General features: G+C 42.5%; 1 long non-coding RNA gene across 1 annotated transcript; it reads left to right on the top strand.

The window, feature by feature from the left end:
* The first annotated feature begins 235 nt into the window (after positions 1 to 235).
* Positions 236 to 4,053, top strand: LOC107112130. Its single transcript, XR_001482584.1, has 3 exons — positions 236 to 359; positions 1,716 to 1,853; positions 3,940 to 4,053. It is a non-coding gene; the product is annotated as an uncharacterized LOC107112130 (long non-coding RNA).
* The last annotated feature ends 1,458 nt before the right edge of the window (positions 4,054 to 5,511 follow it).

Raw genomic sequence — 5,511 nt, 5'->3', positions numbered from 1 at the left:
AATCCAAGCTTGCTATCAATGCTAGGTGTGTTATAAACTGACACGTCAATTAATAATGTAGTCCATTTTAGCAGCTAAACGAAATGATATGCAATAAATGTAAAATGATGCACATTGATTATTTTAGTTCTGTTTTATGCTTCTTTTCATTACTTCTCTGTTTAGCTGGCAACTGAATGTTTCACCCTCATCCTCTAGTCAAGTGACCAATCAGCTTTACTTTCTTATCAGGTGCAAGTATTGACAATTTTATCCGTGCTGTGAAGAGTCAGAATATCTTTGCAGAAACAGCCACTGTTAGTAGTGTCAGTGACCAGCTAGTACACAATGGCGCTATTAAAGTGGCCCAGGAAAAGGAGGTAAATTTAATGTTCATCTATTTCTTGTGGAAGAAGAAGAAGAGATTGAATTTATACCCCGCCCTTCACTCAGAGTCTCAGAGTGGCTTACAAACTCCTTCCCCTTCCCCTCTCAGGTGGGGCTGAGAGAGCTCTGAGAGAACAGTCCTTAAGAGAATAGCTCTGACAGAACTATGGCTTGCCCAAGGTCATCCAGCAGCTGCAAGTGGAGGAGTGGGGAATCAAACCCAGTTCTCCTAGATTAGAGTCCATGCACTTAACCACTACACCAAACTGGAAGTAAACAGAAAGGCTTCTTATTATAAGTTGTGATGTCCAGGGCTTTTTTTGGGGGGGGGGGTTGGTGCTGGAATTCTCAAGAGGGAAATGAATTTTTCAATCTGTATACTGAAAACTCATGAACTTTTAAACATTTTAAAAAGAATTTTGTTGAAGAGGTTCCAGAACTCTGTTCCAGCGCATTCCCCAGAAAAAAAGCCCCAGGGATGTCACAGAAGTTTGAACATAATAGACTTACAATAAGACTATTCCTGGTTTGCAATAGCCCAGTGTGCTCTGAAATTATTACTCTGAAGTTAAAATCAATATAAAATCATTAGTCTCACCAGTTGAAGGGAAAAAAATGTACCATGTTTCTTTATCAATGCACTATCTTCTCTTCTTAGCTCCTCAGGTACATGATATTATGAGAATGCATATTAATAGAAAAAGCAGGCCAAAGTAGACTTCTCAAAGAAAAATTATTTTTTAAGCATTCACAAGTGATGCTCACATTTGGCAGCCCAAGGGTGATTGAAGCTGGGGGGTGGGGGTTATTTGGCTATCCCTAATTATATGGCTTCCTTGAGATGCTCAGTTGTGGGATGGATGCTTGAAATGCCTTTCCATATATCCTTCCTTTTCAAACGGCACAGTAATTTAAAGAGCTGGTTATTTTTAATGTGGTTTTTATACACATTGGTGTTTTAACAACACAATAATAGAATTTGATTCCTAATGCTTTGAACTTTAAAGCAAGTATATTTTATGACTAATTACCGCTGTTCCACAGCTGTTCTCTAATATGCTTTTCAAATTCTTATTAGCTGACATTTAGATAAAGGCAGCCATTTAAGAGCCAGGCAAAAGGAACACATAGCTTGAGTCTCATGACGATTTGCATCTATGCCTAAATCTGTGTGTCTAAATCTGTGTCAGGAGGATTGTATAAATCTATTTACTTCATTTACTTCATTTACTGCCTTTCTCACTGAGACTCAAGGCAAATTACAGAAGTTCACGTGTTCATGGATTCTTCATCACTAAAATATGAGTGGTGAATTTCTATTTTCCTTACCCAATGTCTCTTTCCTTCAGAAATACAGGTTCACTCTTATGTGTCATATGGAAGTAAACAACTGCTTTCCAGTGCTTGTCAACATCATCAGCAATGCACTTTTGCAAATGTTTAATTCTACTTCCCATATTCGAATCTGGAATCATGTATTTTATTATGTAAGTATTTCAACTGGACCTCAAGATGTGTCACTTGTGTCTGTGTGTTTTCTGGGTGGGGGACATTTTTAGGATTAAAATACAATCGTAGATGTACATTACAATGTGGAGTAATCCACTGTTTTAACAATGCCAGAATTGTTATATGTACTGCTTCAAAGGATTCTGGATCAATTATTCTGATTAGACATTCCATTGTTTTCTGAGGAAACAGTACATGAGCTTGCATTGTTCACTCTCTTAGGAACCCCAGTAGTGATTGGTGTAGCTGTAATAAATGTCCATATTATGGTCCTCCTCCTTTCTGTCAGAAGTCCTTCTCTTTCACTTCCTGTAAGCCTCATGCCCTATTATGGAGGAGAAGGGTTGTGTGCCTTCTGCTAAGCATTACCACCATCCTTTTTTTTTCACCCCATGTGGCAAACAACCTACAGGTGGTACAGTTTTGATCAGAAAACTGGCATGAAGGGACAGTTAAGAATTTCCTTCCTCCTGCCATGCTCCAAAAATATCCCTGGTATTGGAATAAAGAAGTTAGGAGATGTGATCATGGACCTCCTGAATAATAGGCATTTTGGCCCTAATTAACAATGGAGTCCTAAGCAGAGTTACATTCTTCTATACCCACTGACTTCAGTGAATTTAGAAGGGTGTGACTGTGCTTGTTCTACAACCTAGCAGTTCGAAAGCAAGAAATTGCAAGTAGATAAATAGTTACCACTTCGGTGGGAAGGTAACAGCGTTCCGTGAGCCTTGGTGTTTAGTCATGCCGGCCACATGACCACGGAAACATCTTCAGACAGCGCTGGCTCTTCGGCTTTGAAACGGAGATGAGCACCGCAACCCTAGAGTTGGACTCGACTGGCTTTCGAGCAAGGGAATCTTTACCTTTAACTGTGCTTGAGATTGCACTGTTCATTCTTTAGGGTAAAGGTAAAGGTTTCCCTTGCTTGAAAACAAGTCGAATCCAACTCTAGAGATGCGGTGCTCATCTCTGTTTCCAAGCCGAAGAGCCAGCAGTGTCCAAAGACATTTCCATGGTCATGTGGCCTGCATGACTAGACGCTGAGACGCACAGAACGCTGTTACCTTCCCACCGTAGCGGTACCTATTTATCTACTTGCAATTTTTTGTTTTCGAACTGCTAGGTTGGCAGGAACTGGGGCCAGAGACAGGAGCTCACTCCGTCATGCGGCACTCAGGTCTCGAACTGCTGAACTACCGACTTGGTCTGCAGTTCAGCATCTTAACCACTTGAGCCACCGCAGCCCCTGTACATTCTTCAAAAAACCACTATTGTGGCACCTTAAGGAGGTACTCACAACCTGCTACTAGCTGGAGCATTGGTGACTCTCAGTGTGGAGAGGTCTTAGAAGAATCCAGCTTCACTATATAAAAGAATCCTGAATAATTATAGTCAAATACATATTTTTTTGCATTCAGTACTTTTGTGTGTGTAAGGGTAAAAATGCATATCATGTGGGAAATAGCACGCTCCAAACTCCATATTTCTTTTGTAATGTGGGAGGGATATTTTCAGGGTAGAATCAAATGGCTGAGGTGAGGGCTGCTTAAACAGTCCCCTGCTGCTCAGATTTCCCCTGCAAAATTAGTGGGAAATGGCCTCAGGGAAGACGTGTTGGCAGGGGCGCCAGAGGAGCAGTCGTGAACCCAGAGACCTCACTCTGTGCTTTCATGGGAGCTTGCTAGAAAAGGGAGTCGCTAGATGGCTCTGTAGAATTTCAATGCTATCACTGTATGTAGAGTATAATGCTAAATATTAATAAGCAGGAGGAAAGGTGACACTAGGAACCTGCAGGACAGTTGGAACTCTGGCCTGGTTGCTCAGTCGGAGCCACTTGTCGTTCAGGCACATCATGCCGTCTTGCACTCAGATTTGCCTGCCCATGGCCCACTCACTTCCTGGCTCAAAGTTCTGCTCAGTTACTATTGACTTGCCTCTAGACCACCAGTTAATTGCCATCGTTAATTTTTGTTCACAGTTTCTAAATCTACTAAACATGACAATACTTATTATAAACCTGGTAGGTTTCTTGATAAACTGTTTTTCTGATTCCTTTTCCAGCCTAGAGTCACTGATCTGTGGCTTTACTTTGCTGAAGCAAACTTTTTGGGAATTATTGTTTTATTTCCTGCTTTTGCCCCACACTTTGCAATGAACAGCGTTCATGACTACAAGGTAAAATACCTAAGTACAGATATTACTGGGCAATGTGCATGAAATATTTATTTGCAATGGCCATCGTTGTGATTTTAATTGAGAAAGGGTTGTCAACATCATATGAAAGTTTACCTAAGCTTTGTTTACAGCAGCAGTCCTAGCATCAGCTGCAACTTTGATGAAGGTTTGCAGAAAAATCCCTGTTCTCTGTATATAGTCCCATTGTGCAGATTTTTTGATCTGCACTCTAAGGCCATTGTCCAGAACTAAATATAATAAGCAGGGAAGGGACTCGGGTGGGCATCTCATTGTCCCCTCCCCCACTGTTTATTCTTTCCCTTCAATGAAAGCCCTTATGTATTATCCCTTTTTCCTGCTTCATTCTCCTTCCAACCCACCAGCCAACCTACCTCTATCTGTCCCCCAGTCTTCAGTTTTTCTTCCTTCCCTCCCTCTTGCAGCTTCTACCTGGAAAAACTATGGCCCAGGTGCATGGTGCTGGCTGCTGGGCCAGACCCAGGTGTGAAGTTTCATCCAGAGGATCTAAAGGAGTCTAGTCCCATTATACCATTTTTCATTGAAAACCTGCTAGAGTGTTAGATTGGATGCAGAAAGCCAGGCTCTGGCTTCTAATGTTTTCTAGCCAAATTCCACTCAGAGGGAAATGCCTGAAATGCAATAGGGGGTGTTCACCAGCTGCTGAAGAAACTGGGTGAGAGGTCAGTCCAGGGTCTCACTAGCAGAGTTCATTCAAATAGGGGCACTACATAAAATAAGGGGAAAACCACTACATAAAATAAGGGAAAAACCAGGAATAAAAGAAATTTAGAATAAAAGAAATTTCAAAGTGCTCCTGCACTTAATCTGACCATATTGTATGTCAACTTTTGGTGAGGAGTCCAAGATAAATGAGATATAAACAAGGTACACAAATATCTAATATCTGTTCTTGCCAGTTCAAATATATAAATTTCTTGCCCTGTATAGAGGTTGTTATACCAGCTGGGAACAGTGACCACAACCCTATTAGTTTGGCATTCAGGTCAAAGTGGGCTAGCCAAGTCCCACCGGGGGGAGGGGAATCCCCACCCCAGAGGCCTGTTTCCCGCCGCCGGCGGATCGGGCTCCGGGGGAACCCCACCCCCAAAGTACGCGACATGCATGTCACCCGGAAGTGATGCGACCACATCGGGCACGCTGGGGGCGGGACCACAGTCATCCGAGGGAAAACTCTATGGTTTTCCCTCAGATGTCGTGGCCCCGCCCCCAGTGTGCCCGGCGTGGTCGCGTCACTTCCGGGTGACGTGGATGCAGCGCGCGCGCTCTCCAGGAGCTAACCGAGAGTCCCCCACTCCAGATGAAGGTACGACTTGGAAACCCTAGGTCAAAGGAAAGTTACCCCTAAAGTCTAAAACTGTAACATTTAATTTCAAAAGAAGGAACTTTGAAAAAATGAGGGAAATAGTAAAAAGGAAG

The sequence above is a fragment of the Gekko japonicus genome, unplaced genomic scaffold (assembly GCF_001447785.1).
Source record: "Gekko japonicus isolate JY-2015 unplaced genomic scaffold, Gekko_japonicus_V1.1 scaffold8939, whole genome shotgun sequence".
Lineage (NCBI taxonomy): Eukaryota > Metazoa > Chordata > Lepidosauria > Squamata > Gekkonidae > Gekko > Gekko japonicus.
The sequence above is the reverse complement of the archived record's forward strand: the minus strand, read 5'-3'. Positions and strand labels throughout refer to the sequence as shown.